Genomic DNA, 15,668 nt, shown 5'->3' on the forward strand with positions numbered 1-15,668 from the left:
AGATACTGACATTGATAAGGATACCAGAATTTGTGTAGCTAGCTGTAAGAATTTTATTCTTTGAGATTTGATTTTAAGTGTGTCAGCAGCATTTGTTAAGTTTGGAAGATAGTAATTTTGGGTTTCAGCATTCTTATTAGATAAAGTAAGGTCTTCAAAAAACGAATCACTCTTTTTTTTAAAAAGTTCTTTTTCCTGATGGAGTGTCTCCCATGAATTAACTGTATGTATAATGAAATCTACTCTTTTCTAAAGCTGTAATCATTACTTAATTACTGTGCAATGGCATTAAGTAATTTTGCAAAGCCCAAGATGCTTGAAACTTGGTATAGCTGGTGATATTTTAAATTTAGCAACAATAAGAAATACTCCTATTCGGGCTATATAATACAAGTGTTGGAAAAGGTTTTGTTTGATTTCTTGCATACTCTTTTTTTTAAAGCTTTCGCAGCTTTATTGAAATGTTGACATGTAACGTAAAAGTTTAAGATGTACAAGCTGATAATTTGATACAGTATATATTGCAAAATGATTACCACAATAAGATTAGTTAATATCTCCATCCCCACAGGCTATTACCATTTTTTTTTTTTTGGTGTGGTGATAACATTTAAGATCTACTCTCTTAATATCTTTTAAGTGTATAATACAGTATTGTTAAATGTAATCACCAGCTGTACATTAGATCCCCAGAAAACATACTCATTTTATAGCTGGGTGTTTGTACCCTTTGACCAACATCTCTCAGTTTCCTCCACCCCAGCGCCCGGCAACCACCATCCTACTCTCTATTTCTATGAATTCAGCTTTTTTTTGGTTCCACATAGAAGTGAGCACATACAGTATTTGTCAAGGGCCATTCATATTGTTACATATTGTTTCCTTCTTTTTTTTTTCTTGGCTGAATAATCTTCTGTTGTACATACACCACATTTTCTTTATTCATTCATCCATTGATGGACACTTAGGTTCTTCCCATGTCTTGGCTATTGTGAATAGTGCTGCTCTTCAAGATAGTGATTTCATTTCCTTTGGATATATACCCAAGTGGGATGGCTGGATCAGGTGGGAGTTCTGTTTTTAACTTTTTGAGAAATCTCCATATTGTTTTCTATCGTGGCTGTACCAAATGATATTCCACCAGCAGTGCACAAGGGCTCCTTTTTCTTTACATCTTTGCCAACACTCGTTGTCTCTTGTCTTTTTGAGGACAGCCATTCTAACAGGTGTGGGGTGATTATTTCATTGTGGTTTTGATTTGCATTTTCCTAATGATTAGTGATGTTGAGCACCTTTTCATGTACCTGTTGGCCACTTGTGTGTCATCTTTGGAAAAATGTCTATTCAGTCCTCTGCCCATTTTTTAATCAGATTTTTAAAAATGCTCTTTTTCTTTTTTGGTGTATTTAAAAGGTAGCGTTTAAGAGTTGACTTTGTTGTTGATACGTTTGGGAAAACAAACAGGTTCCCGTATGCATGTTCAACTGTTCTGTCCTGTAGGGATACATTCTGACCTGATGTTTTAAAAACTTCCCTAAGTGTGTAAACTGTATTTTGAAATGGTTTTAAAATAGAAGATTTAGCCAGATTTTACAGCTGTTTATTTGTAAATTTGGTTAAACTAATAACTCAGCATTCATTCAGTAGATATTTACTATCTATTAGAAGTGGATTTGTAGGGGATTAAAAAGTAGGGATTTTCTTTTGCTATCTATATTGTTAGAAATTAAAAAAAAGAAGACAGCTAGAATAATATTGAATATAGTACAGTATAAACTTTTTTTGAAATTGAAGAAAAATTAAAAGCTCAAAAAGTATATTTTAATTCTGTTTAGTTTTCGTGGCATGCTCGATTTATTCTGTCATAAGTAAATATTGTTTGTGAACATTTTGTTAGATTTCCATATTTTCTCTTAATTTGTGTGTGAAAGGCAGACATTTCCCTGTTTCTTTTTTAAGTAAATAAATTTATTTATTTAGTTATTTTTGGCTGCATCTGGTCTTCGTTGCTGCTCACGGGCTTTCTCTAGTTGCGGTGAGCGGGGGCTGTTCTTCGTTGCGGTGCGCAGGCTTCTCGTTGCGGTGCGCAGGCTTCTCATTGCAGTGGCTTCTCGTTGTGGAGCACGGGCTCTAGGTTCACGGGCTTCAGTAGTTGTGGCTCACGGGCTCAGTAGTTGTGGCTCACAGGCTGTAGAGCGCAGGCTCAGTAGTTGTGGCTCGCGGGCTTAGCTGCTCCGTGGCATGTGGGATCTTCCCGGACCAGGGCTTGAACCATGTCCCCTGCATTGGAAGGCGGATTCTTAACTACTGCACCACCAGGGAAGTCCCCATTTCCCTGTTTATATGAAGCTCCATCTTCATTTATCATACGGTGATATGGCAACGGCTAGCCATAAACATCAATACGTTTAGTTATAAAAATCCTCAGAATTTGAATATTTTTTCTATAGGAATTTTTATATATCATTGCTAGTAGCATATTAATTTCCTGCTAAATAAGATTTTAATATAATCAGTTTTCCCTTTTTTTCTTTGCACCATTAATATTCTAGGAATCATTTTAGATTCCTAGACATGTTTAGAGTCTAAGTTACTTCGATAAACAGAACAAGTTGCTTATCAGCTCTTTGCTCCTCGTAGGAAGCAGTTTTCATACATTTATTTGCTTAAGAGTATGTCTTGAAAGCTATTTGGTGAATTCCTCATTACCTGCTTGCTTAGCATAGGAAGAGGTGGAAACAGAAAAAAATGCTTGGTTTTTACTGGTTTTCCTTCTTTTAGCATTACTGTCTAATCAAAACAGGGGCCTGGGCTTCAGCATATCGAGAACTGAGTTCACGTAACTGGAGCTGATCTGTTTATATAGGCTAACCTCTTGGAAGGTAGAAAGGGAAGGTCTGAAACAGGAGAAGAGGTTTAGAAAATCCTTTAGCTTAGTCTTAGCTAGATTAGTGTTAGGAAAAATATTATGATATTCATAGTGTTTAGGATTAAGGACTTCAGTAGAAGTAGAAAAAAAGAAATGCTTGGTTAAATGAGCTGATAAAGGCCCTAGTGGTTTAGAAGTATTTCTGAGTCACTGAAGTTCATGCAACAAGATCTGGAATAACTTTTCCTTTACTTTAGACCCTCTTCCTTTGTTTAGCCCTGTCCAGAGCCACCTTATACTCCATCTCGACAATATTTCTGTGATCTTTGTTATAGGCAGTTCGTTCTTTTTGCTTCTCTCAGCTGTATTCCTTTCCATTGCATGCTCATTAAAATTAAAAACATTGTGATCTTGGACCCATTTGCTCTGAGGAGTAGGGTGCTTAGCACACTGTTGGAGGCTCAGTAAGTTTTCAGAAGTATTTTCAGCCTTCCACAGTGTTTGCCTTAGTTAGAAACAGTTCTGGAAAGTCTTCTTTGTGGAGGAAACTGCCTCTTATCTTTGTACTGGCAGAGTCCTTGCAGCATCACGCTTCAGTTGACTTGTGTTCATTTAGCAGCTCTGCTGCTAAAACTTTTTTTTTTTCCAGAGATGCTTATGTAATTCCTTTTTGGATTACTTACTGGTTAATGTTTTGGGTAATTATATTTTGATTAATTATTCAGCTATAATAAAAGTATTGTATGAGAATAGATTTTGGAGGTTGCTGTTAGCACATGAAAGTAGTAGGAATTTATTTAAAAATTGGTTTAAATGGACAGTTTTAACAATGAAATGTTTGACTTCTGTGCTTAAAGAGTTGTTAAAGTATATGCATAAAGGTAAAATTACTTGTATTCTAAATTATAATAGTGTATTTATACTATTTTTCAAACATATATTCTTTAGACTCTTTTATTTTAAAATAAATTTTATAACTTTGAGATTTCTTATTTAGATATATTTATTGGCACATTTTAAGAGAGAACTTTTAGATTTATAACTCTGTATAAAAGCCCATAATAAATTTCTTTACTTTTTATCATGTGGGTATGATTTAAAATCGAGAAAGGCAACAAGGATGGGAAAAACCCTGAAAAAGTCTTTAACAAAAGCTTTATTAAATCATGTTATAAGAAGTGTGATAATTATGACAAGAACTTGTAAGACCATTACTGTCAGTGATGTTCTTTGTGTTTGGCTAGAATCAACATTCATTTATGCCCAGGTAAATACATTATTTTATTTCACAAAAGAGATTTAATAATTTACGGCTGAAGCGTAAATGAAATACTATGGCCCTTCAGTTAAGTAATGCACATGCAGGCCTCAGATGTAAAAGTTCAGTCAGTGTAGTTGTTGCAGCCCATGTCATTGAAGGAATGGGGACAAAAGTTTGTTTGTAACTACCATGGGACTGAGTACAAAGACGCCAGTGACCTTTGAACTTCTGTGGCTGTGCATCTGAACAAGGAATTGTTTGAGGATGGGAAAAGCTGCCAGTAGACTTGGGATGTGCTTTTCCCTTGCTTTCTATGGAATTGTTGAGTGACCCTCCTCCAGAAAGACAAGCACAAACCCAAAAAACAAAAAGCTTAATTGGAAGAAATTCTTACTAGTCCCAGAGCAATCTCATGTCCACACAGCTAAATCTAAGTAGATATTCATATCCCAAAGTGATAGTCTCTATAAAAATATTGTCTCCGCATACAAAAATGGCAGTGTTAATTACTACCGCTTTATGCATTGACTAATCTGGTAGATGCTCGTGGTTTCTTCCTCTGCAGTTCTTGTTATCTTCTTCGTAAAAGCTATCCTGCAGCTCTTCTGGTTGAAAAGTCCTTCTGTATCTGGGTCACACTAATTCCTTAGCTTGCTTTTTTACATCGTTTAAAGGTTGGGCATTAGTCAGTGAAACCTATAAATATTTGTGAAATAAATGAGTGGGCACAGGAAAAGTGTTATTTTTTTGTGTGAGAAAGTAGGAATAATGGTATTTGCAGTAGTGTTTTTTTTCCTTTATCCCAAGGTGGTTAATAAAAATCTGGTAATATCTCTCAATATGAGAATACCATAAATGCAGCATCTCTTTTGCAAATATAGAGTAGCTCTGCCTTTGAGTCTTGGTTGCACTAGCCAGTCAGTGTTCAAACTGGGCTCAGATAACAAGGTTTTATTTCAAGTCTGTTGTCCTTGGAAAGACTAAGGAATCAATACTAGTATTACCATTTCGGTGAAAAGCTGCCTCTGGCTTATGTTGTTGCCTATCTCTCACCCATGATTAATAAAGCAGGAAGTTTGTATTTGAAACTAATGCACTGATTCACCATTGAATAGTGCATGTGCTTTGAGGTAGTTCCTCTTTCCCATCAGTAATGCATTTGTGTATTTCTTTTCGTATACTTTTGGGTAGTTCTCTTTCTGATCAGTGGTCAGCACCATGGTTTGGTTTATAGGTTATGATATATGTGGTCATATTGCTTAACCGGGGCCACTGGGATTGAGTCTCTGACTTTAGGAGGAGCTTTGTCTCCGTAGGTGGTAAGAGTTAAGGTGGGAAAAATGAGTATGGTAGTTATGATAACTCTTCTAAATGTCTTTATGTATATATTAAAATCCTGATTTACCAGAAGTTTAACATAAATTCTTATTGCTACTTGGAGAATTTTGTTCATCACACTCTTATGGAAAGTTACTTAGGAGGTTTAGCCTTGAGTCTTGATTTATCAGCTACTGTTATGAAATACAACAATTTTTTAAAATAAATGTATTTGTTTTATTTATTTCTGGCTGCATTGGGTCTTCATTGCTGCGTGCGGGTTTTCTCTCATTGCGGTGAGCGAGGGCTACTCTTCATTGTGGTGCACGGGCCTCTCATTGCAGTGTCTTCTCTTGTTGTGGAGCACGGGCTCTAGGTGCGTGGGCTTCAGTAGTTTTGGCACATGGGCTCAGTAGTCGTGGCTCGCAGGCTCTAGAGCACAGACTCAGTAGTTGTGGCACAAGGGCTTAGTTGCTCTGCGGCATGTGGGATCTTCCCAGACCAGGGCTTGAACCCGTGTTCCTGGCATTGGCAGGCAGATTCTTAACCACTGCGCTACCAGGGAAGCCGGAAATAGAACAGTTTGCTGCCAGAAGTTCTTCAGACTCTTGTTAGGTACTCTTTAAATTGCCTAAGATGAGCACGGCCTCCAGATGTTTATCCTGGAGACCAGCTCCTCTGGAGGCAGAGATGTAGCACGGAGAAGACTGTGGCTGAGACCCGAAGGAAGGTAGGTGAAGAGTGGGTGCTAGGAAACGGGCGGGACTGAAAAGAGAGCAGAGGAGGTACAGACAGCTGCAGGTAAGAGCCTCTCAGATCCCAGCTAAAGGAAATAGGAGAAACTGGGGGCATCCTGTAGAGGAGAAAATCCTTAAATGTTGCGAAGAGTACACAAAATTAAATTCAACTTCCTTGGGTTAATTGATGTATATCTTTTATTCAGTTTTGCTTTGTTTTAAAGTCTTTCCTGTGATATGTATTGAACTTAGTTTAAACTTTAATGTGATAGTTGTTTGAGAGAACAAGCAAACCTTTGCACAAAATAGAGAATATATTTGATAGACTGCTCGAAAATTGCAACGTAACATTTAGTGAATTGAATATTCCCCTTTAAAAATCTTCCAGTAAATGTATTGTTACTGATTTGGATGAAAATAATTTTTTGAATAGTCCACTTTATTTTATTAAAATGGATGGTTTATGGGAAGGATAAAGAGGAGGACTAAAGAATATGGGAAATACTGGTTGAATATAGCATTATTCACATCTGTTACATCGAGAGGAAATGTTTGTGTTCTGATAACTGTATTTCAGCAGAAAAGTGCCATGTTTATGAGATGGCAGATGCTAATTAAAGTTAATTTGGTTGAATCGTGAATAATGCTTTAGGTCAGAAAAGGGCAGAATGAGAATTCACTGTTCATTCTGAAAAAAATTTGTCAGGAAATAAATACTCTCTTTAGAATTTAAGAAGTTCTGTGTTTTTTTTTTTTTTTCGGATTCCTTTTTACTACATCTAAGAACTGAGTATTTCAGAAAACGTCATTCAACTTTTTTGTAATTTCTGGTTTAAAAGATTAAAATTGAAATATGAAAGGAAAACAATCCGGACATTGATCTTTAGCTGCTAGCTGGAGAAATGGTGGGTGTGCCTGGCCTTGTGATGTTACAGGGCCTGAGCTTTAAGATTTCTTCCTGTGGGAAATAGTATGAAAAATGCTTCGGAAAAAGAGTTGCCAGAGTTGTACCGCAGAACATTGCCGCTAGTGCCATGAGCCACAAACTTGTAAATTGCTAGATTAAAAAAGTATATTCAGTATTAGTAAAAACATCAAGTGCTCATCATAGCTATGGCAGAGATTCCTCATTGCCTATCTGATATCCACTTCCCCATGTTTGCTTTCTAATAGAACTTATAAAGTTTTGCTAGAAGTAGAAGTAGGCCTAGCTAAAAAAACGATACATTTCTTGGCCTCCTTTCCAGCCCGAGCAGCCATGTAACATAGTTCTGGTCAGTGAGATGTAGGCAGAAATTTCTGGATAGGCAGAAATTTCTGGATGAAGTTCTTTAGAAAGCCCTTTTACCTGTTTTTTTTCCTCCTGCGTAGAAATCAGTCACCATGCCTGGGGCTAGACCAGTATTCTGGAGGCCTTTAGAGGAAAGCCAGGAGATTTACAGAGATCTTCCCCCATGTATTCCTAAGCTGCCAAACCAGTGTCAGCAAGTGCCTCTGTGCACTTCCGTTTGATGAGAAGGGTAAACCCCTGTCTTGCTTAAAACAGTATAATTTAGGCTTCCTGATACATGCACCAGAACATTATTCCTAACTGATAGAATTATTTACATGCCCGTTATAATCTGCTTCCTGGAGATTTGAAATCATCTCATTATAATTTAACAAGGGATTTTATCTAACTTCAAATCCGGAAGACCTTGGGAGTTTTGGAATTATTTCTGTCTTTTAGACTTGATTGGACCAGCTGGATATCCAGCTGGATGGATATTGGTTACCAAGGAGGTCTGAGGAAATGTGAGGAAGTATTCATAAATAGTCTAGCATCACCCACTGTCACTTCATCCTCTCTTTCATTTTAGTTCCTGGCTTCATTTGGCTACATAATCTATAGTGAAACTACTGGAGCTCCCTCTGAATGGAGAGGATTTCAGGTAGTTATAGCACAGTCAGGAATCTGACTGATGACCTGATCTCCCTCCATACCAAGGTTGACTGTGGAGACCGTTTCCCTTTAAAAAAAAAAAAAACTTATTCAGGTGTAATGTACATACAGGGAAGGTACACAGATCATACATTTACAGCCTTATGACTTTTCACAAACTGAACATATCTGTGTAACCAGCATTTTGATCAAGAAACAAAGAAGTTCCTCTATTGCCCTCGTGGATTATCAGTATCCTTCTAACAGCATACATTAGTTTTTGCCTGTATTTGTATTGTATATACATGGAATCATACAGAATGTACTCTTTTGTGTCTGGCTTCTTTTGCTCAGCATTTCTGTGAGAGTTGTCCATATTGTTACATATAATTATAGGTCATTCATTCTCATTGCTGTGTAGCATCCATTGTGTGACTATATCCCAGCTTATTTATCTCATCAACTGTTGGTGGGCATTTGGAGTGTTTCCAGTCTTGACTTTATGAATACTGCTGCTAAGAACATTCTTTTGGTAAACATATGTAAATATTCTGTTGGGTATGTACTTTGGAATGGAATTGCTGGATCATAGGGTATCAGTGCTTGAGAGTTTTAGCTCCTCTGCCTTCTCATCCGCACTTGATTTGTCATTGCTTTTAACCTAGTCATTTCTGGTGGGTGTGTATTTTGTGAAGTGCCTGTTTGTCTTTTGCCCATGTTCTATTGAGTTGTAGGTCTTTTCTTACTGTTTGTGGGAGTCCTTTTTATATTCTGGATACTAGTCCTTTGTCAGATATTTGTATTGTGAATACCTTTTCCTATTCTGTGATTTGCTCTTTCACTCTTTAATTGTCTTTTGAGGAATAGGTCTTTATATAATCCAATTTATCAGATTTTCTTTTATGGTTAGTGCTTTTTGGGTAATGTTAAAAAATATCTTTGCCTACTCCAGCGTCACAAAGATGATGATCTATATTTTCTTCTGAAAAACTTCATTATTTTACCTCTTATATGTAGATCTTCCCTCCCTCTAGAATTGACTTTTGTCTAGATATGAGGAAGGGGGTCACAAAACATTTTTCTCCATATGGTTATGTAGTGGAGTCAGCACCATTTGTTAAAAAGATTATCCTTTCTCCTCCACTACAGCGTTAGGTTTGTCTTAAATCAGGTAACCAGATGTGTGGCTTGTTTCTGGACATGATTCTATTCTGTTCCATCAGTCAGTTTTTCTACCCTTGTGCAAGTGGCATACTGTTTTAATTATTATAGCTTTATAGTGGGTTTTGTTAACTGTTAGTGTTAAGTTCTTTACCATCTTTGTCCTTCTTTAAGCTGGCCTTAGCTAACTGGTGATTGTCAACCGGTTATACGGAGTTAATATTCATTCTGTATGCCTTCTACCCTCTACCATACACATCCCTCAACCAGCTGACTAAAATACTGGCTTAATCTACTTAGCTGTCAAGAGGACCCAGTTAGGACCTCTAACCTCTTAGTGGATTTTCAGATTTATTGAGTAAACAGAAAACAATTTCTTTTCTGTTTATTGAGTAAACAGAAAATGTGATGAATTAAATTATTCATCACATTTAAACTCAGTGCTCGCTTTTAGCATAAATCACTGCTGTGTGCAGTAATCAAATATTTAGTTCAAATGTGTATATTTAATTGCACTGAGGCTTAATTTTCTCATTTGTAAGTAATCAGCTGTTTTGTTTATTATGACCAACTCTGTAGATACTGTGTTTGGGATTTTTGAAGCAAAAAGATGAAACAGGAATAGTAAAATAAAAATAAGACGAATCCATCTGGAAGACTGAATCATCTGTGCCTGACATTTAAAGGCAGTAATCTTTGTTAGTCACAATGTTATATTGTCACAGTTGGAAGAAATTTCTCCTCAGTATCCTGCCTTCTTTTCCCCTTCCATTTCATGTTGAATCAATTGGGGGAAATCATAAGTTTTTAAACTAAAATATTAGTTATTTTTCTTCAAAATGAATCATTCGTAACTTACTTTCTTTGGGGGTTGGAGAATGGGAAGGAGTCAGGGAAGTAGGGGCCTCCTGGTGACAGTGACTGTGCATTCCACATTCCCATATGACACACGTCATCATGTATGGTACGTCAGAGTTGACTCTTGAACAGTGCAGGTGTGAACTGTGTGTGTCCACTTACATGTGGATATTTTCCAGTAGTAAATACTACATCACTACATGGTCTGTGATTGGTTGAATCTGCGGATGCGGAGGTGGGAGGCGCCTATAAATTATATGCTGATTAACCCTTGCATTGTTCAAGGTCCAACTGTATTTGAGATTGAGACTGTCTTGGGAAATTGAAAATATATGAATTATTACAGTACCTTTGGAGAACTTTCTTTCTAGTTTTTAAACTCGGGGGCCAGACGATCAGAGATCTGTATACATGTGTGCTGCATGAGTTTTTAATTCCTCTCTCGATTAATAAATGGTGAGTTACAAGGGTTCATGTTTGCTTCAGAAGTTGGAATTGAACTGAATGTGAGTTAGGCACCTAAGGCTCTAACCCCACCTACTTGCTTTTAATTACAAATAAAGAATATACCATTTCATTTATAATGTAATTTTAATATAATTAAGCTTGAATAGTTAAAACTTGCATAATTATATCCTTCCTGAGTTAGAATAACTAACCAACCCAAATCTGCTCAGATCCCTGGCAGCAGTCCATTTGTACAACCATGTGGTAGGCAGTTCACCTGTGTTAGCAGGTCTGATACAGATTTTTGCCTAAAGATCTCGGTGGCAGCATTTTTGAACAGGTACTTACTGAGTGCATATTGATTTCCAAATACTTTGTAAGCTCTGGCAATACAAAGATGAGCAAAATAGGTGTGTTACCTGCCGTCACAGAAGTTTCCAGCTAGAGTTGTATAACTCTGGGTTATAATGTGGTGTGTTTGCCTACTGGTAACAAGAAATAATTTTTTTCCAGCTTTATTGAGATATAATTGACACATAATATTGTGTAAGTTTAATGTGATGATTTGACGCACATATACATTGCAAAATGTTTACCACGTAAGGTTAGTTAGCACATCCTTTACCTCTCAAAATTACATGTTTGTTGTTGTTGTTATGGTGAGAATATTTAAGATCTACTCTCTTAGCAACTTGCAAGTGTACAGTGCGGTACTGTTGACTGGAGTCAGCATGCTGCACATTAGATCCTCAGAACTAACTCATCTTATAACTGGAAGTTTGTACTGTTTGAGTAACATCTCCCCATTTCCTCTACCCCCCAGCCCCTGGCAACCACCAATCTACTCTGTTTTTATGAGTAAGTGATTTTTGATTGCCCTGTGAGTTTTCAGGCCTTCTGCTCCAGTTAAGGATAAAGTTTCTAGAACAGTAGATTAGTATCAGACTTTTACATATTGTGGACTATTTTTCCTCAACATGTAATTAGTTAATAGTGTGTAACGTAGCTGGATTTAGCCGTTGGCACTCTGTGCAGACCATATTCTGTCTGAAAATATTAAGGCTCTGTTTCTGAGCGCTCCTGGAAACAGGCACTCAAAATTAACGTGCACTGCACGTTCTTTATGTATCACGTTTCCTTATCTACTGCTCTTTTTGCTTGGGTTGGGAAATAATGAGAATGTGTATAGTTACCTATCCATAGACTGTGGCCATATTTGGTATCAAGTGTATGTCCTTATTCATAGATAAGATCTGTCTCCATATATCACAAGTTCCTGTTTAAGAAGCAAAGTGAGGTAATGAACAGGGAGAGGGATGGATCCCTATCTGACAGAATTTAGGTGGCCACTCCCTAGGTGTCCAGGAGGAGGAGGGCAAGATTAGGACCAGTCTTTTTCAGAGGTATGTAGGTTTGGTGCCCCTTCCTTTCCTTGTTGTCTTCCTAAGATCCTCCCTCTGTCTTCTTAACTTACCCTCTGGCTCTCCAGTTCCTTCCCGCAAAGCACACCTGGATTTGATTTATCTATGTAGTTCTACTTTTACACCTTTTAAACCAATGTCAGGTTTGTCTGCCTCTTGCCACCTCCACTGCTACATCTGATATTCTCTTTCAGTTACTGCAGCAGCCTCCTTACTGCTTTCTCTACCTGAAACTTTTCCATTCCAGCTCATTCTTCCTTCATTTTGGAGCCAGAATAATTTTACTGAGATGCCCCTATGGGTATTCAGGGAGTTTCCCTAGGTGCTTTTCCCTGGTTGGGCTTAGAGTTTGGCCTAGCGAGAGGCTAAAGCATGCTGTGTAGAGGGAGTAGCATTTACAAAGCTTTGATGTTTTAACTGATGGCAGCATCATTACATCAAGGAGACAGCCTCCAAGAAAGACTGCAGTTCTTTCAGACCTGATAGTCATTTACCTCTAGGCATGCTGGCAAAGTCAGTTATATTACTTACTGGTGGTATATCCTTACTTTAATTCAGGCACAGATACACTTGAACCTTGTTTCTCTTACACAGTTGGATTTGGAAGACCTGTTCTGCCATCTATGTCTAAGAGCTTGTTCCTATTGTTTTCCTGGAGTATTTGACTGACTCTACTGTGTTTGTTTGGTTAAGAAGAATAACTAATTTGCAATGGTGATCAATATTTTGCCCAGTTCAGCAAACATCTTTGATGAGTTGGAATCCCCTGTCGAGGAGAGAAGTTGCCAGTTAAACTGTTAATGGAAAGCAGTGTATTAGCATAGACAGCATCCTGAAAATGCACAGGCACCATCTACTAATTAGCTGACCATTGTTGCCTCTTAACCAGTTTGGTGACAGTATATCCTAGGGGAGTTTGTTGTTTTCCTCCATTGATAATCAAAGATTAGACATGACTACAGTTGAGAGTAAAGCTGTTAAGCTGGAAGTAGACCAATTAGTGTAAGTGATGGTAAAGGTGTTAGAGAAGATAAAAGTATACTGTAGTTGTAAAGGTAATGTCAGTTTAGAACTTCTAAACTATAAATTATCTCCCTTTTCTGTGGTGGAGATAATACAAGGGTGAGGCATGTAATCACACTGGCATGTTTGAGGTAAATGTCCTTTGTTGTTGTCTTCAACCCTCCGTATTTTTTGCTCTATTTCTTCCATAATATTTTAGTTATAAATATGTGTAATTAATATATTGTTGATGTGTTTCATTCAGTAAGTTCCTGTCAAATATAATTTTAAAGTATAGTTGCATTTAAACATTGAGCTTAAGCAAATTAGATGTTTTCTGTGTTTTTATGAATACATTTACATGCATTCATATAGTCCACTTACTTTTAAAAGTTTACTGTTTTCTGCCATGTGTTTTTTACATTCAAAGGCACATTTTCCTCTTATTGAAACTGTTTCAAGATGTTGTGATGTAGGCTGGTGGAAAAATGATTCATTTGACAGTATTATATTCTACAGTCAGGGTTATTGGAGTACATCATATTTCATTAAGGGAGAAAAGCTTGAGAAAAGGAGAGTCTGTAAACCAGATAAAAGTAACAGTGTCTGTTAACTTCATTATCTTATCACCATCACCTTGGGAGTTAATTAGTGGTGCCTCATCAAGATAGGACCAGTCTACTTATTGTCTACTGGTTTAGAATTCTCTTAACCAATATCTAAGAAATCACAACTTGTTGGTTCAAATTATAAGGTATTTTTTGGATCTAAGCCAAATTCGAAGATGGATTTTATAGCATTCGGTGTAATTTTTTTTTTTTTTTTTACACTTATTTATTTATTTATTTTTGGCTGTGTTGGGTCTTCGTTGCTAAGCGCAGGCTTTCTCTAGCTGCGGCGAGCAGGGGCTACTCTTCGTTGCGGTGCGCAGGCTTCTCATTGCGGTGGCTTCTCTTTGTTGCGGAGCATGGGCTTTAGGCTCATGGGCTTCAGTATTTGTGGCTTGCGGGCTCTAGAGCGCAGGCTCAGTAGTTGTGGCTCATGGGCTTAGTTGCTCCGCGGGATGTGGGATCTTCCCGAACCAGGGCTTGAACCCGTGTCCCCTGCATCGGCAGGCAAATTCTTAACCACTGAGCCACCAGGGAAGTCCCCAGTGTAATTTTGTTTTTGTTTTTGTTTTGCGGTACGCGGGCCTCTCACCGCTGTGGCCTCTCCCGTTGCGGAGCACGGGCTCCGGACGCGCAGGCTCAGCGCCCATGGCTCACGGGCCCAGCCGCTCCGCGGCATGTGGGATCTTCCCGGACCGGGGCACGAACCCGTGTCCCCTGCATCGGCAGGCAGACTCCTAACCACTGCGCCACCAGGGAAGCCCCCCAGTGTAATTTTTAAACATCTGTTCCTTGAATAAATAATTCTTTAAAAGGCAAAAATAATGTAATGGAATTCATACACTGCTGTGGGTGTGTTAAATGGTGTGATTTTTCTGAAGGGCAATGTAGGAATATGTATCAAGAGCCTTGAAGTGTTACCTTTGACCTAGTAATTCCATTTCGAGGATCTTAAAGATTTAACCAAAGATACTCATTGTAGTATTATATCTAATGATGAAAATTTGGTAAATCATAATGTCCAACAAAATATAGTTATGATATATCCATATAGAAGAATGTTACTTAGCCATTATAAACTTTATTACTTAAGACTATTTAATAACAAGGGAAAATCATGATATAAAAGTGAAAAAGGTATGAAGAACTCTGTAAGAAGTTGAGCTCTATCAAACAAAAGCTAGCATTTAAAAGCATGAGTCAGGGGACTTCCCTGGTGGCGTAGTGGTTAAGAATCCACCTGCCAATGCAGGGGACATGGGTTCAAGCCCTGGTCTGGGAAGATCCCACATGCTGCAGAGCAACTAAGCCCGTGTGCCACAACTACAGAGCCTGCGCTCTAGAGCCCACGAGCCGCAACTACTGAGCCTGTGTGCCACAGGTACTGAAGCCTGCGCGCCTAGAGCCCGTGCTCCGCAACAAGAGAAGCCACTGCAATGAGAAGCCTGTGCACTGCAACGAAGAGTAGCCCGTGCTCGCCGCAACTAGAGAAAGCCTGCGCATAGCAACGAAGACCCAACGCAGTGGAAAAAAAAAAATTAATTAAAAAGCATGAGTCAGCTCTGTATATAAAAGGTCTGGAAAGATCATCAAGCCACATAAGATGCAGAAAAGCAAGGTATAGAATAATACACACACATGCACAGAAAATAAGATGTTTATGAAAATACACTCAATGAACCATTTTTAATTTGAATATAAGCATGTACAGGCATAAAGAAAAGTCTTTTTAGTAAAACTGTTAATAATGACTGGAACTGGAGATAATAAAGGGCTTACTTTGACTCCTACTTGACTTTTAACAATGAGAGTGTATCTATATATTAATTTGTAATTTAACGTAATAATAAAACCCTGCAACTTTTCTATTTTATAAAGAAAAAAATTCACTAAGATATAAGCATGGTAGGAGTTCAGATAGTTCTTAATATTCTTTGTATTTTTTTTATAGTTCGCAGAATTTTGGCAGTGAACAGGTATTATTTTTATAATCTGAAAAAGCAGTAAGATTTTTTAAAAAGCTGAAATCACAGGTAATAGTGTGGTCTGGAGTAAGGATTGCTGTT

This window comes from Phocoena phocoena, chromosome 8, assembly GCF_963924675.1.
Source record: "Phocoena phocoena chromosome 8, mPhoPho1.1, whole genome shotgun sequence".
Lineage (NCBI taxonomy): Eukaryota > Metazoa > Chordata > Mammalia > Artiodactyla > Phocoenidae > Phocoena > Phocoena phocoena.